We start from the raw sequence: 27220 nt of genomic DNA, 5'->3' as shown, positions 1-27220 counted from the left end.
CAGTGGTGTAGTCTACGTGATACGCAGGTATACGCCGTATACCCACTAGAAAAGGTGACAAATTTCCGTATAACCACAAAAAAAATGCTCAAAGATGCGTATCAACATGTTTCGTGACATAACTTTCACTTTCCCGATCATAAATTAGCCACGAAGCCGGCCCGTTTAGACCATGAGGAATCCTGTCAAAAGTGACGTTGAGCCGCCGCAGAGAGAAAGCAGCTTGACCGTCTGTCCTGATCCTGACCTGCGGTCCTTAACAGCTGTTGGCTGGTTGCTAGACAACCGTGAATTAAAGAGTGGCGGATGAGAGGAAGAAGATGCAGCAGCAGCAGAAAAAGAAGAGGAAGAAGATGTTTTGGGCGGTACGCGTAGTTAGTGGAGAGGGAACGCAGAGAAAAATCATGAAAAGAAAACAAAGTCAAATCACACTGTTTCAGTGTGTCAGTGAGCGTGTTGCTACTGGTGCTGTTTCCACTGTCGATTCGGGGGACACTGCAGTTACACATACGGGCGGGGAGGAGAGCCTGACGCTGTCGCCCAACCTGGGCCGCGTTTCAGAAAGCGGGTTGAGTTGGTCAACCCAGAGTTGCACTTTAAACTTAGTTTGTTTAACCTGCTTTCTGAAACGGGGCCCCGGTGAGTCTCTCTCACTCTCTCTCTCTCTCTGTGTGTGTGTGTGTGCTCGTAGAAGAGACTTCGACCTGGCCGATCTTGTGGAGTCTGGTAGGGGAATTTAAAAACAGGCATCTTTGATTAGAGTGGATAAATGGAAAGTTAAGTAAATGTTGGACATTTAAAGCTGGTGGAAACTATTTAAATGTACAAAGATAACGCTATATTTGCATGTTATTATGGTTAAATAAAAATTAAGACAATTCATAGTCATCTTAAATGTCCATTAATAAGGACACCTTGTACACCATCAAATAAATTACTTATGTGTGTTACATGAGTGCTATTTTTCAAGCTATTCCAAGAGAGGAATGTTTGCCTCTATATTTTTTCATGAATTTTTATTTATTGAAGATTTGTCTTGTTCTCTCAGTGGCTGTTCAGTGGTTAGTTAAAGTGCAGCTGTTAATCAATTCACATCAAACTTTATTTATTAAGCATTTTTCTTGCCAAAGGCAACACAAAGTGCTTTACACGATGATAAAAATGTATGCATATTAAAGTAAAACAAGCCTTCACACACTATATGACATAGCAAATTAAGAACACACCCATCATTGTCTCTCTCACAGTCACACAGACATCCACATATATGCACAGAGCTGTCCCCCCTCCCTACATTATACACAAACAAGAACTCCACAGTTTCTGTTTATTAGTACAAAAGTAATAAAAGTAATAAACATCTGGCTTGACGCTGCTGTGGGGAAACAATATCTTGGGGATCCGATCACACCGAGAGCCAGCCCACCCATTTCCAAAGAGACCACCACAGCAACCACCCAGATCAGGGCAGCCCAGAGTCCACATCACAGCTGTTGGACTGCAGTGCAGGACCCCCAGCCACTGGGACAAGGTTGATCACCACGGCAACAACCCCACTCCAAGCAGGCAAAGCTCCTGGGGTGAAGGATCCCCATGAGGAAACGAATGGCTGTTATACATCTTGTGTTGTTTACATTTAGATAACACATAACCAGTCTTTCATGATCTCAGTTATGTGTGGATCAGAGTATACCCACTAGAATAAACTAGACTACACCACTGCCTTTAGGTGATCTGCAGAAGTTTTCTAGGTCTTTATATCCCATCCAGTAGGTTTCCAATCCAGCCACTAAATGTAGTGTTTATTCAGAGACTCAAGATCACCATCACTACTATGTTGCTAAGAGACCTCTATTTAGACCTGGACATGATGAAGAAGTCACTTCCTGTCAAACTATCCACAAATCAGAGAGCTTAGATTGACGGTAACGTCCAATCAGGAGCAGCCAAAGATCAACCAGTGAGCAGAAAGTTCTATGTGTGTGTGAAAAGAAGAAAAATAATGGTCCTATATGGCTGGAATAAAGCCAAGAAGACGTTTCTGATGCACGGTGGCGCCACAAAGCAGCTGAGCTGGAGTTGGTTTAGTGAGGATAGCAGGTAAATAGTAGCAGGAATAACTGGAAATGAGGAAAAGTGGAAACATGGAAATAGTTTTTCCAAGGCGTGTTAATCCAAGGCGTGTCCACTAATTAGCATCATACATAAATATATATATATATATATATATATATATATATATATATATATATATATATATATATATATATACATGCAAAAAATGGCTTGGAGTTTTAGGGGTTAATATACTATTCATCCATTTCTTTATGAATAGCAGAGTTAAAAACATGCAGGGGAATTAATCTATGTAAACTGTATTCTTTTTACTTTATTTTCTGAAATCATGTCAGCCTCAGTCGCGAGAGGAAACACTCCCATTAAAGTTCTGCCCTCCTCCTGCTTGCTTTTCTCTCTCCATCTTCCTCACTACTGCACTCTCGCCTCCAATCCACCATTATTAGTGCTTCCAATACTCCAGAGGGCAAACAAACTTTTAAAAAATTCCCCATAACCTGCCAAGCGTAGCCCATTTTCCTCTCCATGCAATTAACTGCGCCAACATTTACAATAATATGATTACAGACACTTTGGCAAAGTCATGGGGGGAACGCAGGGCATATTAGGTATCAGCAAGGGGTTGATCGTAATGGTCGCGTTTCCTGGAGACTCACATTTTCTTTTGCACGCAATAGTGAGAGCCACTAAATTCTCCTCAGGCAGTAAAAACCAATGCACTGGAACCATGATAACAGACACAGACAACCACTTCCTTTCTCATCACTCTCTTATTTTATTTCCTTTACTTTGGGGCCTAGTTTGTTTTTGTTTTCTTCTGTTTTCTTTCCTCTGTAACCGTCTTCTAAACTCCCCACACCCACTCACACCCTGTCTCCAATACAACCCTCAATTAATTAAGTCTTTCACGGCCATGTAATTAGGAACATTAGCAAGTCATAAACTTGCCACGAGTCTTGAAATTATGTGCTGGCCCTCAGCAATTTGTTTGTAATTCCTTTTTCATGAGACAATAGCCCCATAGGGTCCCATAGATCCTCCAAGGGTCCCCACTGTGCTCTGCTAGCAGCCATGGTAGGCTGGATAAGAGGGGTCCTTGTTGGGCTGAGAGGGGAAGCACTCCATGCCCAGGCTGGCTGGCACCCATTCTGTAGCTCTCTAAAGACCATTTAGAGCCGCCAGACAAAGACGGCTGTCACTTCATCACACGGTTCTCAGGTTTTATACCAGTCCACCAAAGATGGAAGTCTGCAAAACATTACTATTATTATTATTATTATTATAAGGAAAATCTGAAAGAAAACAGTCACAGGCTGTTTATGATCAAAGACCAAACATTTACTGTAATATTTTGTTTCAGAGAAAAGCCTTGTGATTGCCACCACCAGGAAATAAAAAATTACACAACAAAGACAAAATTCTACGGTCATTTAGCAGACACTTTTATCCAAAGAATAATTTTATTAATGAATGCAAATATAGAAGATTTTTAATTTCCTTTAATATAAATCAGATGTGGTTGAGAAATTATTTGAGTGTCAAACTGAATCTAAGCATTTATGTTCAGGTTTGATCAAAGTTTGCTGTTTTTGGAAGTCTGATTTTTGGGTTGTTTGTATGTTTGTTTTGTTGTTTTTTTGTTGTTTTTGTTGTTTTAATTAATTTATTTTTTAATACATGTAGATGCTTAACCCTTTTAATCCCAGTCAGCATCAGACATGATGTTTCTCAGCTGTCTGGGGCTAAAATGATGTAAAATGAATGTATGAATAGATAAAGCAGCATAAAGGTCGACCAGAAGAAGAAAGCAGAATTTATTACTAACAGAACTTTGTAGAAATAACACACAGATCAACAGTGACCAAACCTTTTCTCATCTCATCGTTCTCTCAAGTCTTGGCTTTCAGTATTGTTATTGAAACAAACACACAACAGAAACTATTTCCATGTTTCCACTTTTTCCTCATTTCCAGTTATTCCTGCTACTATTTACCTGCTACCCTCACTAAACCAACTCCAGCTCAGCTGCTTTGTGGCGCCACTGTGCATCAGAAACGTCTTCTTGGCTTTATTCCAGCCATAGAGGAGCATTATTTTTCTATCTATCTATCTATCTATCATTCTAAGCTCTGTGATTGGTGAAAAGTTTGACAGGAATTGAACTTTATCATCATTTCTTTGTAAAAATAGAGGTGTCTTAGATATACAGTAGTGATAGGGATCCTTTTTAAGATGAAAATGGAAAACATGGTGGAGTTTTGAGGGTTAAACTGATTCGTGGATGGTTTCGGTAGAAACATATGTCACATAGTAAACCCTAAATAGAAAAAAAATATTTAGTCATGCACTGAATTCACGGATGCTCGAGTTTGGGCTATTTTATATTTTCTGACCTGTTTTCCATCTTTTCTCGGCATTATGACTAAATCAGGAGCTTTTTCAGCCGTTTTTTCCCGACAGTCAAATGTAATCTTCATCAAGCACAAAACATCCAATCAAATGTGATTTTCTCCTTTGTGTAGGTTACATGTTCATGTTTCCCTGGGTGTGTTTGTGTGTGTGAAAGAGAGAGAGGGAGTGCTCTTCCAGTCCTTTTGTCCAAGCCGATTCACAGAGAGGTTAACGGCATTGATGCTTGGGTGATTCCAGCTCAAGCACTCTCATCAGCAGCCTTATTCTCTCTGCCGGCTGCACCCTGACCTCCCAATAACCATACACCATTGTTTCTGTTTACCATTTGCCAGAGATGGAGGGAAAACTGTAGAATGAGTGTGGCTGGAAAAAAAGAAAGTCGGGGTTGCTATTGATCGGCTTCCACATGTATTGAAACCAGATATTGATTTTCTTTCTTTTTTTCAAATGGGAAAAAGTGCATTGTCCAACCGAAGGAGATTTCTGTGGGGATTTGGGGAAAGAGGAGTTGAAATGAGCATCCGGTGCACCGTTGTCTCCTGTGGATTGTGTATAGGGCTGTGGTAATTGAATTGAGCGAACGAGGGCCTTCTCCGATATGTGCTCTGTTAAGGGTTTTAGGTCTTTCGATGTATCTCTGTAATATTTCAGTCCAGGAGACTTCAAGAAGTTGGGAAAGTTGTGGGAGATAGATTTAAAATTGTCGAGCTCTCACTATGAGAATTATTTATTTTGACATTAGTGCTGCAGTAATTCATCCAGAGCCTTGCACTACTTCAGTTTTATTACACATTAAACTTTTTATCTGTGAAAACATTAAAAACATATTTGAGATATTTTGATGAAAAGCCCAGGATTTCTAACAGTTTTCTAAAACTGACATTGAGTTTTTACAGTTAATCACTGCTGCTAGGATAAAGGACATTTCATTTATTTTACTTTCTTTTATGTCTTTTTTGCAGAAAAGTAGGTGCAAATGAACTGAATTCATGACATTGTTATAAACTGAAAAGAAATATTTTATTTATGAGTTGAGAAATCAAAGTGAAGCTCCTTTCCTGCACGGCCTGGACAACTTCGGATGGTGATTGATTCAAAAGTGCTAAATGAGTAGCTGAAGAAGAACAAATTAAAAGGTACAATGCAAGTAGAAATAAAGACTTCACAAATAACAATACGCAGTATCTTAGCAATTTTAATGATTCACACTTTCAAATCATTCCTCTATTTTTATTCCACATTTTATCCAGTGCAGGGTTGCCTAGCAGCTGCCTGAGAGGAAGAGAACGCATGATGGATAAATTAATGTTATATTTCTACCAGAAAGAGTAAAGAAAAATCAAACAAAACAAGAAGTAAGACAGTTGTTCTACTAACTTATCAAAAAAGAAGCTTATAACTTCATCACGATCACCTCCTCTTTATTTTTTTTCCATGTCCTAATTACACATCATGACATTTCTACCAACATGAACACCGTGATGTGGAGATGTGGAGAGAAACATTTCTCTCCACATCTCAAAATGTTGTAGTGTTAGAAATCTTGACTAATATCCCTGACATATTATTTTTCATAGGACAACATCTCAGAAACAGGACAGAAACCTAAGGCATGGAAATAATTTGTCACTTGTAACAATTAATAATAATTAAGCTTTATGTTTTTATAACAGAAAGATCAGATTCAGTTTACGGTTGAGATCCCTAAAGGATAAAAAATGTTCTTTTTTTTTGTTACGGGGATGGGTGTATCGATACTCTGGAATCAATATTTTGATATCTGCCAACAAAAATATCACAACTGATATGTTAAAAACGGGGATACAACTGAGCTGAAAAAATTATGAGATTTCTTTTCCCTTCAGAGTTTTAGACAATAAAATAACACGACAAAACCCAGCTCCTGGTTTCCTTCCTGTCTCCCATGTCACATGAGATGATGGTCACATGATGATAGCAGCCTATCAGATGTCATGATGGTTATGGTGCCAGTGGTTAGTGGTGTTGTGTTTTAATATTATGATAGCTATCATATAACTTATATGATATAATAACAAGTTTAAGAAAATTATTTAATCATCTTAAAAGATTTTTTTTATTTTATTTTATTTTTATTTAATTTACTCATTAATATATTTTACTATCATTTTATGATAATTTCTTTCAAACAATTATGCTTCATATTGCCTTTGCAATAAAGATAGTAATACACACTGTACCATCCTGTGATTTTCCCTTTAGGGGAAAAAATGTATTGGTACCAATATCCATGAAAAAGTACCATAAACTAATGGTACTACAGTAAAGATTTTGCTATCATCCATCCGTAGTAATCAGGCTTCCTGGAGGACAAAGGGATTAGTAAAACAAAGGAACGAGGTTAAGTGGACGTTTCAGAACAGTGGACCACTGCAACAAGTCAAGCCCAAAGAAAAAAAATCTAATTAAAAAAAGTAGAAGAAATTCAGAAGGATTTAGGAAAAGATGCTGCAATGAGAATTTGTTTCATCCAGTTCAGTTGTATCACATTTTTACACAAAGATAAACTGCATGTGCCCCAGGAATGTAATGAGCTGCTTACTGCTGTCATACCCAGAGTCCTCCATTTATCCACATAAATCCCAGCAACAATGATGGCACCGATATAATCATGTTTTACTTTAAAAGTTGCAGCTAGGGATGGGACTTGATAAGATATTATTGATATTAAAGCCATTATCAATTCTGCCGACCGATCCGGTACCTTATTCCCATATCAATTCCTGACCCAATTTTCTATAAGGACACAAGTAAACAACACAGATTTACTAATATTCTAAACAACAACGGATTCAACTATGAGTTCAGGATCTTTGTCAACTCCACACAAACAATGTAAAGATTAATAACATCTTGAAACTGATCTGGATGTCAAAACTACAGATCTGGTCTGAAAAAGGAAAAATAATACATCACTTAATATAAAAACTGTAGAAATTTACATGAAGTCAACCAAGAATGCAGTAAAAATAAACACTGATCACTGGATTCAGATGATTATTAATTCAAAACTGCCACTTAACCGGACACAGATTCACAATGAGCAATGTATGATTCCAGTTTCTGGCTCCTGAATGCTTCTCATAAACAGTGTTTCCCTACAATTGTATTAGAGCAGCACACACCTGTCTTTAGACTTTTCCTTTAGCACAGGTTTGTACCTCCTCCTCTTTTTAAACAACTAAACAATATCTTTCTTATTTACAGCACTCTTCATTTCTGCTCTTCTCTCTGTATTGCATGGCCCAGTTTGCACACAAAAACACAAAATATGTCGCAAAATATAGAGTGGTTGTCCTGTAGCCCAAGGGTTGCCGGTTCGATCCCGGCCTGGAGAGTTCATGTTCGAGGTGTCCCTGAGCAAGACTCCTAACCCCTAGTTGCTCCTGATGGGTCGTGGTTGAGCGTCTTGCATGGCAGCTTTCGCCATCAGTGTGTGAATGTGTGTGTGAATGGGTGAATGTGACGTAGATGTAATGCGCTTTGGATAAAGGTACCATACAAATTTACCATTAATAATCTGGATCATCAAGTGGAAATATTTACAAGTTTAAAAAGGTCTACAGGAAGGTAAGGTGGCTGCTTTGAAGAGCAATATGTGGATCCTGATGTGGTAGTAGGGGGATCATTTCTGGTCTACTGCCTGGTGGTGGTGGTGGTAGGCTGGATCCTTGTGTGGCTAGCTCCACGTTGGGAACTGGGAACTGTGGGGCTGCTGATACTGGGTCTGGGTGCTCCACCTGATCTGTGTTCTTCCTCTTTACTAAAAAGTAATAAAAATGTCTCTTTCTCTGCATTCTTATTTCTTTCTACACTCAATTAAAGTGGTTACAGGATATATTTCTCCACATTTTCATGTTCTGTCAATCATCATGACCTGTCAATCATCTAAGGTGACACTTAGGGTGTCCAATCAGATTTCACGGGGGTCCAACCCTCCAGTTCCGCCTGAATGATCAGTGATTAACTATCAGGGTTCAGTATGAAGTTTTCAGGGTCGATGTAAACAGTGCAGGTCTGATCAGAACTGAAACTTGATTGATTGATTGAAGAAATTTTGCGCATGTAAACAAGTAAACATGTAAACATGTACTGGTACATGGTACTGCTGCAGAAAGCAAACCTTCCATTATTAACATTACTGAGTGTATGATAGTTGACTGACGACTCAGTGGTGGCTTATGAAGAGATTAAACATTTCAACTCACTGACATGACTTTTGCATCAGCATGTACTTTACAGGCTGTTTTTTTTTTTTTTTTTATTATTCTTCCCAAACTTTACCGTGTCCATTCCCACCCATCATCAGCTTACATGTTCCTATCTGAAGCCAGTCATGTGTCTCCTGCCTGTCTCTGTCTCTTCATGGAGGCTTACTTGTCTCAGTGGTCGCAGCCAGAGCTTTGACTACCTGCTTCTCATTCAGCTTGTGTCGGTCTGCTCTCCCACTCAATTTGCAATTAAGACCAAATTTAGAGCACTGAAGCCTGAAGGCAGGTGGGTGTCCGCACAAGAAGCACGTTGCCTAGCAACTGGGGAGGGGAGATGGAGTCAGGAGGATGTACCTGAGCTATAGGGGGCGGTGTAAAGAAGGGATATGTGTGTTTCAATGTGTGTCTACATGTGATTGCCAGGTTAGGATCATGTTAATTTTTGTTGATTTTTATCTAAAATAATTCATCAGTCAGTTCTGTTTCGTCTCGTTTGTCTTTATTCAGTCTCAGTTGGTACAAAAGTTAAAAAACGGTCCATTCAGGATTAATTTTATTTTCATTTTATTGTTTTTATACATGGAAAAAAAAACTGAGGAACCAAAAGAAGTTGCAGTGGAGTGTTTCTAGAATGGCCTAATTATTCACTTTTCAGCCTGAATCACACAGATAAACTGGGGAGGGCTACAGAGTGTGATTGTTAAATGAATGTCATGTCCACATATAGACGAGTTGAAGTGGATGTGCTTAAGGTCTTTAACATTTGGACATTTAGAACCAGTGTTTTGGAAGCCTGAAAACAGACTTTAGGTTTATTAAGGGACAGGTCTTAGACAGAATGGAGAGAAATATTGCTCTCCACATCTCTAAATGTTGTAGTGTTAGCAATCTTGACTGATATCCGTGACATGTTTTTTTATAGCAGAAAAGCAGCTGATGGAAACATAAAGCCAAGGATGGTTTTAGCAAGAGCTTTTTGGGGGAGTCCACGACTTTTTGGTAGCGTGAAAGGGGCCTTTCATAAAGATAGGGCAGTGGTTATTACCCTAAGTGATACATGTCTGTCAGCTTTTGTGTGTGGCCTCTGCTCTGCTTCTTCCTTCCTTCAGTCTGTCATGCTGTCATCATTCACCAGATTACACGTCTTACGCACAGTGAACAAGAAGATCATGTTCTCAAGGATCAATACAAGCAATTCTCTTCTATACACAGAACAGATCGTTGGTCTTAAAGCAGCATCATTTAACTTTCAGGAGCAGTAAATTGATATTTGCTATGTACATTCCTGGAGTTTTCGTTGCCCTACAGTGTCCTGACACTAAATAACCACATTAACTACTTTTACTTCTGGACACTGCATCACTATACAGCCGACTCTCGCTTTACAGCACCATGTTACACACCGGCAGCTCGATATTAACATACAGGCTGGAAAATTAGGAGAAAATTACCTGGGTGTAGTTTTTGAGCTGTCTCTGGAACAGCACTTAAAACATTTCATAAGAAACTACTTTTTTCATATGAGGAACAACTCAAAAACAGAATACTGGTGTCAAAGAAGTCAACTAGAAATTATAGTTCATGCTTTCGTCTCATCACAGTTTGCCTACCGCAGAAGTCTGCTCACCTGTCTCAGTGAAGAACATCTAGCCCGACTTCACGTGGTTCAGAACTCTGCAGCTAGACTTCTGAATCACTCTAACAGAAGGTTTCATATCACCCCTGTTTGAAAGTCACTTTACTGGTTACCGGTTGGTCTTAGAATTCATTTTAAAATCTTGGTCTTAACTTTCAGATCTCTTCATGATCAGGCTCATCTTTATATTGCTGACCTGCATCTGCCACATCCATCCTGACCTGTTCTGAGGTCATCCAACCAGAATTTTTTTAATTGTCCTTTGCACACACTTAAGGACTCAAGGAGACCAATTTTTGTCAAGTAGTTGCCCCAAAACTGTAAATAGGTGGATATTAGCTGAAGACATTTTCGTACCAACAAACCTTCTGTTAGACTTGAGCTCCCATAACTGATTTCACATTTGTTACTTCTATTTTACATAATTTATTTTATGTATTTTATTTGGCTGTGAAATTGATCGACTTACTTTCTTTGTGAAGCACTTTGGGATGACTGTGAAAGGTGCTGTGCAAATAAACTTTACTTACATTATCGGAGGAAGAAAGAAAAGGGAAGAGAGAAGGGACAGAGCAAGAGATGATACAAGACTGACTTTTACTGGCTGGAGAGATCTCAGAGAAGAGACAGGATGCAAGATGGATGCTTGATTAGAGCTCGTTTGAGGGGGGCTCCCTGAGAAAATCTGACAAAGTTCACTAGTGCTTCTCTAATAGTCAAACTATTAGTTGCGTGTCGCTTTTATTTAAAAAAAAAAAGATGTACACTAAACTTTTAAACAAACAGCAAGCCAAAAAGAAAAGACAATGAAAGGTCTTTCCTTCTTAATGAACACAGATGGCTGTCTCCAAGGTTAAACTAATTGGAAATAAAGAAAAACCAGTAGCACATGGAAATCTCTTTCCATCATTAGTCCTTGTACCTTAACGTCACTTCTTCATCAGACAGTTTCGCTCCTGGCATCAATTACCAGCTCTACAGATCCGGCACTGCACAGATTGCTACTCTAGCAAAGGTAAAGCTGACACAGTGGGAATACAAATATGTGTTATATGCATAACATGCAATCTCTTCAGGATTTTTTCATTCTATCTAACCAGTAATAAATTATTTGTCCCCCACACAGGAAACAAATTCACAGTATTACCAGTATACCTGCTGAACAACAGTCCGGACTTAAATAGTTGCCATGCATTTTATGGGCGAACACTATTCCCCAATCAGTATCATCTTCCCTATTTGCATGTGCTCGGATGCTGAGAGTAGCAAATTGACTGAGAAAATAGCCATATTACCACACAGTGGGAGAGGGAGTGTGTCATGTGCAGCAAACAAAGGAAGATGACAGAAATGGCCCTCACACCGAGCAAATGCCTGCTCTCAACTCAGCCGAATCACATGCATACACTCTGTGTGTGAATGTGTGTGTGCAACAGAAGACATGGAAGACAATAGCAGAGATAATGTCAAAGATTTCTGATGATTTGTGGACTCTGAAGCACATCACGGGCGAGGAGAAAATGGAGCTCTTTAAGGCCTGACACTTGATTATAATGCCACACGTTGTGTTCAGCTGTTAGACAAGGTTGTTCAGACCTTCATGACATGGTGCGGTCACGTTTCAGATAATATTTTACAGGCAAGGAAACTAAATTTGAAAGAAGTCTTTGATGTTGTTAGACATTTTTTTTACATATTATGAGATAAACAGTGGATTTTGAAACCATTTTACTTTAATGTTTAGCAGCAAAAACATTGCACATATAATAATATAACAATGAAGTATATCAAATCTGGTCTATAATAGATAGATTTGCTGAGAGGTTTTCTATTAGGGATCAGTGAGATTTACTTTTGATACAATAACAATCATTTATTGAACTTTTTTTTTTTTTTATCAGTATCAATACTAACACCTTGCCCCTTAATAATAATAATAATAATAATAATAATAATAATAATAATAAATTTTATTTCTTGGCACATTTCAACACCCAAGGTCACCATACACAAAAGGAAAAATAAATAAAAAGTAAATAAAAATAAACTACATAAGAGTTAAAAGCAGATAAAGGACATTGATATAAAAATGACACAAAACAGTCAGTTTACACAACATATGGGCAGTAGGCATTTAGTGTGTATTAATATATTTATTGCAATAATAAAATAAAACAATGAGTAAATAAATATCCTTAAAATGAGAAGGAAATAGAAGAAAAAAGAAAAAAAAAAAAAAGAAAAAAACTCAAGAAGTTGTATAAATCGAGTAAAATACGTCACCATCATCGCTATGACATGTGATAGGCTACCGTTATCATGTGACATGGAAGACAGGCAGGAAGACGCCGTGGCTGGTTTTCATGTGTACTTTATGGCCAAAAACTCTCTGGAGTGAAAACAAATGTCTTGGTCTGTATCGACACAGTGCTATCTCAATATTTACAAAAATACTGAATCCAATATTTTGACTACCAGATATTGAAGTACTGATTCCAAAATATTGATACATCCATCCCTGTTTTCTACTTGATGTATTAAAACGCTAGGTAATTGTAATTGCTTAAGCCAGATCCTGCATTGCTTAAGCAACTGGAAATTTATGCATTGTTGTTTACTAAACATTTTGCATGGAATCAGCTGCAAACTTCACAGTGCTGCTGTCTTACCAGGACAAGATTATTATTATTACTATTATTATTATTATTATTATTAGTAGTAGTAGTAGTAGTAGTAGTAGTAATAGTAGTAGTAGAAGTAGTAATATTAACAAAGGACAACTGGAAACACACAATTTCCAGTTAAATTAAGTTTAGTAAGTAGTGGGGTAGAGAAATACACTGGGTTCTCCTGCCAGACAACAATATCACCACCACCATATCAAACACCACTATCAAGCCCCTCTAACAATCAAATAATCATTTGAGTGTCTTGTTTACTTCATTTCCAAAGTAAAGCTGAACTAAACCAATCTTTAAACTATCTTTTAAGTATCACCTGAAAAAAAGATTAGATATGTCCAACAGACTGTTTAAAAAAGACTACATTCAGCTGCATAGTGTCAGAAGAGAAAAGGAGGAAGCAGTTTTCTTTACCCCTTAATTAATTTACAAATATATAAAAGAATAAATAAACACAGGACAAAAATCAAGAAATAAATCACAAAAAAGGTTAGAATAAAAATGAAAATAAAATATTAAATAAAGTAATAATGATAAATACATTCAAATGAGGACAGAAATAAAAGTAAATAAAAAAGTCAATAAATTAATTAAGACATAAAAAGACATTTTTAAATAAGATCAAAAGTGGCTTGTTGCAAACTTCTGATGATAGTCAAGGATGTCAAAACTGGACATCTACAAGAAAATGACTTTAATCTATTTCATACTAAAATATTACTAATATTAGCCACATGATCAGGTCACATGACCAAGTTTTCCAGCTTGGACCAGAAACAGCTGATCAGTCATGTCAGTATAATCTTATTTATAAAGATGTTTCCATTTTTTAGGCTAACATATCCGTCAATTCTTCACCCATTCGAACAAAACCCATATCAAGCAAGCATTTAATGTACCAGTGATACATTTTTTTATTTATATAATTTCCATTTAGCTTATTAAGATGCATCTTTTACCCTCGCATAATGATGTCTATTTATTCTACCTCCTGTCTGAAATGACATACATAAAATAAATCAACCCTTTAGGCGCCACTCTGGCTTCCTTCCACCATCCAAAGACATGCATGTCAGGTTAACTGGTCTCTCTAAATTCTCCCTAGGAGTGAGTGTGGGTGGTTGTTTGTCTCCATGTGCTGGCCCTGTGTTGGACTAGCGACCTGTCCAGGGTGCACCTGCCTCTCACCCATTGGGATAGGCTCCAGCTTCCCTGCGACCCTGAAAATTGGACTAAACAATATAGAAAGTGGATGAATGGATATATATTTAGATGGGTTTAATATTTATAAAATCTTAGTTTCCAAATTACCCAGTGGTTTCATCAAACTCTGATCACCCCGTGATGCACTTCCTCATTTTTCAAATCCACCCAGCTGTCATCATGGATATTTACAGTGCTATTTAGATAAATACTGCTCCCACAGATTTTTAAGTGCTACGTTTTCCACCCCTGCTGCCTTGACCTTGGTTAAGTAAAGCTTGAGAGTTGTCATCTCCCACACGTGCTGCTTCAGGTACGTTATTATAAACGAATGTGCTGTGATGAAGCATCACTTTTACTGTTGCTAGATGACCAATCGTCTTCCAGAGGACAAATATTCCCCTTCAGAATATTTTTTTTTATATGTTGCATGTTTTCCTCTGTAATCGACTTTGTATCTTTGACTCATCGGCTCTGTGTTGTGTTTTTCAAATGTGATTTCTTAAACTTTGTATAGACTCCATCTAACCCCCTCTTCTTTTTACATTGAAGATCCACCTGTCTGCCCTCTAGTGGTGGAAAGTGATAACAGGTTTAAGCTCTTTCTGGAGATTTGGCCTGGTGCCTGGTGTCACAATTTTGTGACTTTGGTGCCTAAACAGTTAACTATATCTGCACAACAGCAACGGGTGCATGTATAATCCTGGTCTCAAAGTAAAGCAGAGACATGTGAAATTACCACAGAAGTATCAGAATAGTGTTACTGTGTCAGAATAAATTCACCTGGAGCACAGAAGAAAATGTAAATGTCCTCCTAAAAGAAAACCACAATAGTTTTAGTGCAAACCCGAGGATAGCAACCCAATATCTAGGAATTATTGAAGAAGTAAAAGGAATGAGCTAAGTAGTCCTAGCAATAAGCATCTTAGTCTTAGGCATTACTAAAGTAGTCTTAGTGAAGTCATCCTAAGATTTAGTAGTTTTAGGAATAAGTAGTGTCACCTTATGAATCAGTAGCGTAGTCCAAGGAATTATATAAGTAGTCCTAAGAATGAATAAAGAAATCTTAGGAACTGAAATTTGCAACAGCATCCCAGCTGATTTCAGAGCTTGGGCCACTTTCAAATTTTTTCAAACAAAACTCAAATGTTCGCTAATGAGAAACCACACACGCAACCCTCAATGACTGTTCTTTTACTTGTCTTATGTCTCTAGATGTTACTAGTAACGCGTTACTGTAACACTGTTACTTTTGTCAGTAACTAATACTCTAATACATTACTCTTTAAATAAAATAACTCAGTTATTGTTGCCCTATGGTAAGAAAATAGTGATTAAAGTTGGGCAGGTCCACCTCTGTCTTTAGTCTGTTGTAAAGTGTTTAGACTAATAATGTGATGGCTTTCTTTTCCATAGAAATTTAAATATATGTAAGTCCAGTGACTTAAACCAGATGGAGGATGGTTTTGTGGGTATCATTGAAAAAAGGCAGTTGACTTTAGGTAGAACCAACATTTTAATTGTGGCAACCCTCCCCATCAATGATATGGGTAAGTGCCTCCACTGTGAGAGATCATCCTCTATTATTTTAAGGAGCTGGACATAATTTAGCTTTATTAGTTCGGATAACCTGGGAGAAATGTTTATGCCTAAATATCTAATGTTTCCAGATCGTATTCTATTATTTTGCATGTTTTGTAATCACTGTTAATTGGCATAACTATAGTCTTAGACCAGTTAATAGAGTAGTCAGATATTGATGAGAATTTGTTAATGAGTGTGATTGTCTGGGGGAGAGATGTCGGTGAGTTCTGGAGGAAAAGTAATACATCATCAGCATAAAGACTTATCTTATGTTCGATATTTTTGGCATGAATTCCTTTATTTATTTTGTCTTATGGCAGCAGCTATGGGTTCAATAAAAATAGCAAAAATTGGTGGAGAAAGTGAGCAGCCCTGCCTGGTGCCTCTCTGCAAACAGAAGCTTGGAGAAGTTTGATCATTGGTCTTCACACATGCATTTGGGTTTGTTATATATTTTATCCAATCTATAAAAGATGACCCAAACCCAAATTTCTTTAATGTTGTAAATAAAAATTTCCAGTTTCCTCGGTCAGATACTTTTTCTGCATCTAAAGAAATGACAATGGATTCCAGATTATGTAGGGTAGAATAATTGGCACATATTAGTGTGTAACAGAGTGTACCTTTTTTTTTTTTTTAACTTGTCCTGTCCAGCATCATAGCAGCAAAATGATAATCTGGTTGCTGTATCGTGCTGAACAAATTTGCTCTGCCAAGGGGAGGCCTATGGGTAAGGCTCCTCTTGGTAATCTGATTCATTTATTTATTTATTTACTTTGAATCAAAGAATCAAAGTAATCTTGCTGGACCTGACTGGAGGGGACAGAAAAAGATGGAAAATAGCAAAAAGAGCAAAAGGGAAAGAAGAAAGGAGACAAAAAGATCACAGAAAGAAGGAAACGACCCTTCGATCCACACCATCACCAGACAACAAACTGGTACACCTGTACATGAACACAAAAGAAAATTTCCTACAACTTTTACAAAAACAAAAACAGAAACACACACACAGAAAAAACAGAGCTGCTAGTCATTAAGAGGTTTTAAATAATAACTAAATCAAAAAGACATAACAGCGACCAGATACTAACTCACAGGAAAAATAAAAAAAAGAATTATCGCTTAGTATAAAAACCCACTGGACGACTCAGTGACTGTGTCAGCATGCAGAGCATGAGCAATAAGGAGTGATTAGTGATGAAGATTGGTGAGTGAGATCGTGCAAATGCGACCACGGCTCTACGGAGGTCAGAGGCAGACCAGGGCCAGAGACCCGGGCCCTCAGCAGCAGCCCCGGAGCACCAACCCAAGCTACCCCACCACGAAGACGACTCCAGCCCCACCCGAAGGGCGGCAGAGGAGAGCCCCAGCAAGAGCACCCTATGGTCTTGGGGCACAGGTCCCAGTGGGCCAAGATCAGCAGCCGCCGGCCCTGCCAGGGACCTGCTACCCAGGGCCCAAGCGAAGGGCCCAGGGCTCCAGGAGCCCAGAGGCGGCCGCCCCACCCCCCAAAGGCAGAGGGCCCACAACATGCCTAGGCGGACCAGGCCCCCCCAGACAGCCTCCTGGCGTAGGCCAGCAAACACCCCGATGTTCCAGCCGCACACCCCGAGAACCAGGGTGCCATCGACCCCCTCCCCCCACTCCCCACCTACTTCAGTCTGCACCCCATATAACCCCACACTCACACCCTCCCCTGTGCCGTACCCACAAGCACTCACCATCACACAGTCACGTCACACATAACCCACCCACCATGCCCCGTGGGGGACACCCCAGGCAGACCAGAGGACAGCGAGCCCCAAGCACCCCCCCTTGACCCAACACCCACAGAGCCAGCAGCCCACCAGCGCAGCCACCCCGGGACCCGGCCCCGGGGCAATCACCAGTGGCCTCACCCCCCCGCCACGAGGCAACTCCAACCGCTGGTCCCCACAGCCCCCGACAGGGCCAGACCCAGAGCCACCCCCACCGCAGAGCAGCCCGGCCCCGCACCATGGGAAACCACAAAGAACCCGCAACCACCAGTCACTCCCGGCCATTTCCCAACCCCCATAGCAACGAGATCACAGTCCTCCACCTACACTAAGTGATGGAACTAAGCACAGGGGACCAGAGGGAATGAGATTCAGCTAAATAGTTCTTTGAGGAGGCAGACATTGCCTCACTACTCATGTGAGAGTGTACCTTAAAGACAATATTTTTCCTACTTTCAAGAATATTTTGATTAGACTGGCAAAAAATACAACTGAATGAATGCAGAAATGTTTGCGCACGCCTGGTTTGAATCTACCGTCTCAGCATTAGCGTCACTTACCTCCCACCAGTGTCACCCACCTGCATAGCTTACAGGCTGGGGCGCCGAAAAGGGGGGGTAAAGGGGAAGGATCCATGGGGCCCATGAGTGACAGGGGGCCCAGAAGGGCCCTCAATGCAATTGTAATACTGACAAAATGATCTGATACTTAATGATAAACTTACAATCATGCAAACAATTTAGTCACAATGCAACGGTATCATTAAGTTTTTTTGTTTTGGAAACATTTCTGAACACTCAACCCCCCTCTATATTTCCCTTAAATGGTTCAGTCCACCTGCTCCTACAGCTGCGAAACAGCGCAACAGACAGACAGCGAGTGGATGGATGCATAGACGGCAGCATCCCTCAAAAGTTAGGAAGCTTAAAACGAAAAGAAAAAAAAGCTGAGGCTGGAGAGAGAACAGAGGAGTGGACAGTACGTCACCCAGTTCTTCCAGAGGTGAGGTGGTCAGTCAGTTTGTCTGATGGAAAGTTGAGGAACTTCAGCTTGTTGTCTCTTCTAAACTTTGTTCATATAAGCTAGCTCACTTTGCTCCCCATATTGGCTCATATTTCTGAATAAAACTCTGGATTTTATTCATTTCACAATTTTAGTCAAATAATTAATGCAGACAAACAATTAGCAAGCATCTCTGCTAGAAAAAATAAAAAAATGAAATCACGCATGTTCCGAACAGAAACTAGAGCAGAAGAAGCAGATGCTGCCAGACATTCCCTCCCGCCCCTCCCCACCTGAACATGTCCAGGTGGCCCCCGAGGAAGGAGGTGGGCAGCTGAGTGTTGAATTAATTGATTATTGTTAAGAAAAAAAGGTATAATAGAAAAATAGTTTAGAATTAATAATAATATATATATTTTATTTATTTATTTAGACCGATTTGAATCGTTTAGAAAATGCTCAGCTATCACTGTAATGTTAGGTCAGGTCAGTAGTTTGGACTCATCCTCCTGCTTTGCAGTAGGAACAGAGACATTTCTAGTGCAGCAGACTGGGTGACTGCTTTCAATCCAATCAGAGAAATATTTACATTTTCTAGATATCAGAAGATTAACTAGCAATAACCATATAGCATCATATGTTTCCCCACTAATCTAATGCTTCACTTGTGAGTCTACAGATCTGGAGATAAATAAGACTTCATGTGCTGCTACATGAGAGAAACAATGACGTGGAGGATTGGTAGTCAAATCAGTTTCCCTTCACATTGTTGGTGAAATCACTGAAAACACCTTTAAAACAAAATAGTGGGAGGCCACCAGAAATAATGGTTGTGATACTATTATAAATTACATTACATCATTGGAGATACTATATAATTTTGTATGCCATGTACACTACAGAGCCAGGTCCAGGATCATCTTCAAGTTTGTCAGAGAGGAGAGTGGAAATGGAGGAAGACATCAAAGAGGGTACAGATTCAGATGATGAGGATACACCACGAGAGAGTGTAGGAAGACTCAGAGAGACAGCAGAGAGTGAGAACACTGAAAATCAAGCTGAAGATGTTGAAAGTGATTCAGATGAGGGGGGCCCACTTCAGTTTCTTTTCATTGGGCCCAAAATCACTAGCAGCGCCCCTGCTTACAGGAGAACACATTAGCAGAGGTTTTAGAGCTGGAATCAAACTTTTCACCACAACACAGCAACAGTGAGCCATGATTTCTGATTCTGGCTGCTAGCTCCAGAGTTTTTGTCTCACAGTGATGAAATAGACATCTTTGTAACCAGCAGAGTCTCTGCTTTCATGTGACTCCTTGTTTGTGTGGTTTGCTTGAAAAGGAGAAATTAGCAGAAGCTCTAAAGTGGACAGAGCTGTTCTCAGGGTTTTGTTTCTCCCCGTCATTTAGCTGTGCTACATGTTAGGATGCTGCTGAGTAGTGTGTGCAAACATCTTCTGGGATCTCATGCAACCTCCTCTACAGGGTGGATCCCATCTGGAAGAGTTAAAAGTTGCAGTAAATACAACACTGGAAAACCAGCTGCTGATAACACTGTGGAACAGTATTCCATTGTCAATTAGATGTGCTACTTCTACTACTTCTAGTAAGGCTTTCAAGAAACTGTTGAAGACTTATTTGTTTTTATTGGCTTTTAACTGTAGTTAATTCCTCCTCATTTCACTCATTTTAATTGGATGTTTTGTGTTGCTTTTAATTTTCACTTTTATTGTGAGTCATGCTATGCATTTTGGTCAACTGTGGTTGTTTTAAATGTGCTGTATAAAAAAACTTGAGTTGATATGATGACATGAGGGTTAAAGCATTAATAAATAAGACGTGTTAGGTTTTTGATACACAGAGCATTAAAACAAGATTTCAAAACAAAATTTCACACAAGTTACTTTAATACACACACACATGTTAAAAATCAGAGCATATTTTATATATTAACTACTTGAGATGTGATGTAACCTAAACTGTCATCCAGTAAAACAAGGTCCTGTTGTTTTGATAAAAATAATTAATTTCTTGATGATCACAGCCACTATATAAGGCTTGATATTACACTATAAATCCACCACAACACAGGATCAGACTTTTTCTAACCCCATAACTTTTATATGAGTCAGTAAAACAGGCTCTGATGATCAAAGTGGATCCATTATGACCATACTGGATGTTTAGATCCTGACCAGTAACTGCTAATTACAGTTCACATTAGAATTCCTCCTTCACTTCCTCTCTGTGGGTTGCTCATTTAAAACTATCCTACTCACTACTTACTTTTCCTCTGAAAGGACGTGTGTTTGAGTGTGGGGGTCGAGGGGGTGTATGTGTGTATGAGAAAGTCTTCAATTTCACACATGCTTAATCTTGAGTGAGTTTGGTGTGAAGGGATTTGTGGAGGAGTGTGTGTATGTAGGGGTGTTTCTCAGGGTGGGGCTTTGGTCTGCTGTCCACGTTATTTCTTTCTGATCTGTGTCCCTTCTTTCAGAACTCTGTTACCAGGTTCAAACATCTGCGTCAAATATGATGAAATACGTCAAAGTGAGTCTCCAGTTAGCAGGGCATACGTTTCTCATGCGAGACCTGAGTTTGAATTCCACAGTGGACGAATAATAACACCTACCAGTCTGGTCCTCTGGAAAGACCTTACTGCCTAACCACCTTCAGATGCAAGTCGCTTTGGAGAAAAGCATCTGCTAAATGACTGTAGAACACTGAGTACATTCACATTCAAAGTACAGCCAGAGTTCAACAATTTGTTTGGACCACTGCTTTGTCCCAGTATACATTAGAGAGGATTTGCATTATTAACCTAAGCTTGTCCTGTCAACACCGTAGACTGGATGAAAAGACATTGTCTCAGTCAGCAATTCAGAAAGAGTCTTTTTATCCAGATCTGATTTCTTTCTTTCTTTCTTTCTTTCTTTCTTTCTTTCTTTCTTTCTTTCTTTCTTTCTTTCTTTCTTTCTTTCTTTCTTTCTTTCTTTCATTCTTTCTTTCTTTCTTTCTTTCTTTCTTTCTTTCTTTCTTTTTTGACTGAACAGCATAATATAATATTTAATATAAATAATGTATAATATAAAGCGCCTTGGGTATCATTCCAGGTACAGTAAAGCGCTATATAAATACAGACCATTTACCATTTACTTTGACTTCTCTCCAGCCAGTAAAAGTCATACTAATGTCTAATCTCCCCTTTCTTTCTTTTCCTCTCTTTCTTCATTAATGTCCTCTTATGTTTCTTAGATGAATCAGCCATGGCACACGTTAAAAATGGCCAGTATATTGATATCCAGTTGCTGTGTGACGCTGTGCCATAAAGCAAAATGCTACTGTAAAATGATGCAGCAGCCCAGAAAAGATCCGACTCAGAACTTTTTACTGTCATTGAGTCAAAGACATCAGATGTATTTGTGGAACGAAATTCCTTTCACATTATTCACATTAAAAAAAATAACTATAAAAACTTGAAACAGGTTAGAAATATAATCGTAATAAAATATGAATCAAAGCATCATTATAGAAGATAAAGAATAATATTAAACAAAAAGTAGAGAAGTGTGGTGTCTCAGGTTCAGGATGCTGCAGAACAATGACGGATCCATGAATCCACATAGAGAAGGTCAGTGTGTTCCAAAAACAAGTCAGAGACAGTTCAAAGACAATTTGCAACCCCTACAGTGAGACAGTGAGACTTCCATGCGTCTTTTATGTTACCATTGCTATAAAGTCAGTTTACTAGTGGGCAGTGCTGAGTTCAGAGTTCACTCTTACGATCGGAAGTCAGTTCAGACACGGGTTGGCGACGGTAATGCACCGCATAGCCTTTCTGTCCTCATATTCATTCTTCTTCTGCTTTTTTTTCTTCCTGTTCCTCTTTTTCTTCTCTGGTTAATTTCTTTTGCTGGTCCCATGTCAGCTATTTTGCTCAGCACTGCCCCCACAATTTTCAGTGGTATTGCTGACTTTATGGTGTCAAGCGACAGATAGATAAGCACATCCAGAAGAGCCATTTCAGGTGGCTCGAGCATCTGGTTAGGATGCTTCCCAGACGCCTCCATGGTGAGGTGGAGAACTGAAGGAGACTCTGGGGAAGACCCAGGATACTGGGTGGGGGCGACATAACATCTCTTGGCTGGCCTGGACACGCCTCAGAATCCCCCTGCATGAGTTGGCAAATGTGGCTGGGGAGAGGGAAGTCTGGGTTTCCCTGCTTAAAGCTGCCCCTGCAACCCGACCCCGGATAAGCGGCAAGAAAATGGATGGATGGGAGTTTTGTTCACATGAGCTCTGTCTGCATGTGTGTGGGCACTTATCTAACTGATAACTTGTGGGAGCAGAAGAAAAGGTCAGTCAGGAGTGTGAGAGAGGAAGTGTTTAGGTAGATCAGTAAGCAGCCCGAGGTACAGGGCCATGAAACGCTCAGTGTGGGAAACACACCGTAAACCCTCAAGACACACATACGCCTGCTCGCTGACCTGCCTCTGTACAGCATGCTGGACCCTGAGTGTGGGGGCTGAGTCCTGGGAACTGCTGGGAATCAAAGTATTTACATGATGTTTGTGCATGTGCTCACGCATGTGTTTGTGTAAGTGTACTTATGTGTGTGTGTGTGTGAGTGTGAAGCACCATCTTCTCTAAATGCCATTTAAAGTAGACAAACAGAGATGTATTGGATTTAATCTTCAGTATTTAAAATTTTGCCTCACATACATTAATAGACATGTTAACCCTGAAAACTCCAAGTCTTTTTTCTTTCTATTTTTGGTTCACCTGTTTTTGTTTTACTTTTTTTTATTTCTTTTTCAAAAATGCTTGTAGAAGCTCAACCCTTTTAATCTCAGTCGACATGCTGACATTATTTCATAGGGCAGTTTCAATTGTCAGATTATGAGGCTAAAATGACGTAAAATGAATGTATGAATAGATGTAGCAGCATAAAGGCCGACCAGAAGAAGAAAGCAGAATTTATTACTAACAGAACTTTGTAGAAATAACACACAGATCAACAGTGACCAAGCCTTTTCTCATCTCATCGTACTCTCAAGTCTTGGCTTTCAGGAGGAAAAATATTGGCCTTGAAACAAACACACAACAGAAACTATTTCCATGTTTCCACTTTTTCCTTATTTCCAGTTATTCCTGCTACTATTTACCTGCTATCCTCACTAAACCAACTCCAGCTCAGCTGCTTTGTGGCGCCACCGTGCATCAGAAACGTCTTCTTGGCTTTATTCCAGCCATAGAGGAGCATTATTTTTCTTCTTTTCACACACACATAGAACTTTCTGCTCACTGGTTGATCTTTGGCTGCTCCTGATTGGACATTACTGTCAATCTAAGCTCTCTGATTGGTGGAAAGTCTGACAGGAAGTGGCTTCATCATCATGTCCAGGTCTAAATAGAGGTCTCTTAGCAACATAGTAGTGATCTTTTTAAATTATGAAAATGTGATAAATACTCACTTATTATGGATTTGCCACATAAACTCTCAGAATAATCACTACATTTAGATTACATACAGCTGGATTATATTATATGTGGTAGGGCTCAAGGGAGCAGAGATTTAAGCGTTAGCATCTGCTACATCACTGCATTCTATGTCGTTCATTTGGCCTCTTATACCTTGTCTCCTCGCAAAATGATTTTAACATCAGTATTTATTATTTTTACAGGACGGCCTCCCAGCAGTTTCATTATTTGTTAGTTGATTTAATTTGTGATATAATCTAATGAATGTGGGCATTTCACTACCTAGCATCATGATATCAGCTCTAACTCCATTCAATTCTAGTTCTGTTCTAATGGCAACAAAAACACCACCTTATAGAGGCCATCTTAAAAGGGTAATATGCAGTTAACAGTTACAGTTACAGTTAATTATTATCATTTATTACACTACTAACTATAAAACGCAGATAACTAATGCAGAAAAAATATATACTCATTTTCTTTTCTTTCTACGAACATGGCTATATGACAAATAAAGAACCCTGTCTTTGAAAGAAGACAAAAACAAACAAAACTTTCCATCCACCACAAGAGACATGACTAAGAACAGAACATGCACCGAGAGGAAGAGCCCAAATGATGCATAGCAGATTGTTTTCTATGGATTAATTATGAATAAAAATCTGAAAAGTAGGCCATTTCGTGCAACTGAACAATGTCGCTGTAGAGGATGTTTCAGGTTCACGTTGAACTGGACTAGAGACTTGCTTGCCCTCTTTTATTAAATAATGTGGAGAATAAAAATCTAGGCTAAATAATTATCTAAAGTCATAAACATAGCATTTTTTTTTCTCTGCACTTTTGCTCATTTTTTTAAGACTACATTTATTGTTTAATTGATTTATACAAAAATTCTGAGATCTGCTTCTCAAGTCAATTTCAAGACTTGAATATTCATGCCCATTTTCTTTAGATGATTCTGTGATTAGTGCAGATAAACATACATAATCATGATTTATGATGTAAATCTGTCCTGTGAACATTTATAACCATGCAGTAAATTCAAATAAGATAAAGATTAAAATTCTCCCTCAGTTTAAAGCTTTTTATGATTCATAAATTAAAGAAAAAAAAACGATGAAAACATCTGATCCACACAATCCACTTTTTCCAAATGTCCAAAACAAAGGAAAAAGAAATTCTAATGAAGCAGTTTATAAATATTTCTATAAACTACTGGCTTTGCCATGCCCACCCCAGATAACGTTAAACTGGGACCAATAAACCATCAGAAATACTGGAAACAACTGGTTTTACTGGGTCTGTTTATTAGAAAAACAGGTTACAGCTGTTGCTGCTTTAGAGATGTTTGATATATTTATTGGACCTGAAAGATTTTATTCAATTTTTTAAAAGTTTAATATTTATATTATCTAAACTCACAAAGTCATTTCAGGTTTTTATTTATGTATTTATTTATTTTTTATCATTATTATCATAATGTTTCTGCTGCACAAGCTCAGAGATCACCAACTCTGGACTTCTTGTGCTGCAGGTTTTAGATTATGATAAAATAAAATGTTTACCCAATAGCTTGTTGTTAAGTTATGCACTAACCATAGCCATTAATTTCAGTCGGATTTGTTGCATAAGGAAACATCTAAAAACCTACAGGACACTGGACTTAGAGGTCTGGAGTCGGTCATCCCTGAGCTTGTGTGTAGTTTTTTGTTCATCCTCTGCATATTCAGACAAACATAGTTTATAAACTTCAGTACTAGATTAGAAAGTAAAATGTATCTGTGCATCCAGGGGGTTTTTGGTTCACATGAAAATCTCTTATTTTATATATTAGGAGCATATGTACCAATCTGAATAAATTCCAAAATGACTTGTGAACTCTGCTGGCAACACTGGAAATAACCTGCTTGTCATTTAGTCCTAAATCGATTCGATTTGTGTCTGCTTTGGGATTGTGTTGCTGACTACAAAAAAAAAACAGAAAATGTAAATGAAAATAGTGTTTAGGGTAATTCAATCCATGTAACACTGCAATCTATTTACCAGCAGGGGGGCATTGCTTAACTCATCTGAAGGTCACAGGTGGCTGCAAAGTTGAGGGACACATTTAGAGTCAGACCTTCTTATCTATGGAGAAAAGAAAGATTTTTTTTTGTTAAAACAAAATCTGAAGGTACAAGAGAGACCTCAAGGATAAAACTAGATGCCTACAAATAATGAACATGTCTCCATCAAGATGTCTTGAGTTGAGACTTGCTCTGACCACATCCAGATTTATTTCAGATTCACCTCTGAAAAGGTCTGAACAGTGATGGTTTCCTGTTCATCGCCATCAGATTCTGTCAGTAAACTCCTAAATGTCATTTACTATTTATAAATTTTCTAAAGAAAACAGTTATTTTTAAGCAATTTTCCAAATAGTCTACCTCGTATGTCTTCTACATGGTAACTGAAACCCTTAATCTGATCATTTCACTTAATTAAAATGTTTTTACTTCATAGATATCAATTAACACCAAGCAGAGGTTCAGTTTAAAGGCATTTTAGGCAGCTCTGGAAAACACAATGCATAAAAGTCTTATGATAGGACAATAAAACATCCCTCAACAGAGCCTTCTACATGTTGATGGCTCCTCTGGCTTAGTAGAAGGAGAGATGCCTGGGATAAGATAGGAGCTTGTGATAAGATAAGGCAAGTCTTTTCAGAAAGATTTCCCACACAAGTAACGTGTTGTATTCAATTTAGATGGGAAGATATGCATAAAATAAATTGGATTTGGAGGGTGAAGATAATACATTTCTATATTCACAGTTGTTATTTTGAGAGCAATTTCCACACTTGAAATTGGTTCGATTTGTTTATTCAAGCTTTGTTACTTGCAAAATGACAGGGTGGGAATTTGGATGCAGAGTTTGGACTGCTGGATAATGGAACGAGGTTCTTCTAGAGCTGAACCCAACATTTGTGAGACCTGAGCAGAATCTTCCTGCATCTCTCTCCTCAGCCAACACCATTTACTGAATACTATCACTGACTACGGAAACATCATGTGAATCAGAAAATATTCCTTGTTTGCCAGATACATTCTTTAAAAGAAGAAAAAAAATCAACAATTTAACAAATTTGTTAAATAACAAA

The 27220-nt window shown here is 38.7% G+C and overlaps 1 long non-coding RNA gene across 1 annotated transcript; it reads left to right on the top strand.

The window, feature by feature from the left end:
• Positions 1–26846, top strand: LOC121645959. The gene is made up of 4 exons (XR_006011541.1): positions 1–67; positions 13401–13403; positions 15583–15597; positions 26836–26846. It is a non-coding gene; the product is annotated as an uncharacterized LOC121645959 (long non-coding RNA).
• The last annotated feature ends 374 nt before the right edge of the window (positions 26847–27220 follow it).

This window comes from Melanotaenia boesemani, chromosome 9 (genome assembly GCF_017639745.1).
Source record: "Melanotaenia boesemani isolate fMelBoe1 chromosome 9, fMelBoe1.pri, whole genome shotgun sequence".
NCBI classification, from domain to species: domain Eukaryota; kingdom Metazoa; phylum Chordata; class Actinopteri; order Atheriniformes; family Melanotaeniidae; genus Melanotaenia; species Melanotaenia boesemani.
Note: the sequence above shows the minus strand (reverse complement) of the source record. Positions and strands in the feature narration are given on the sequence as shown.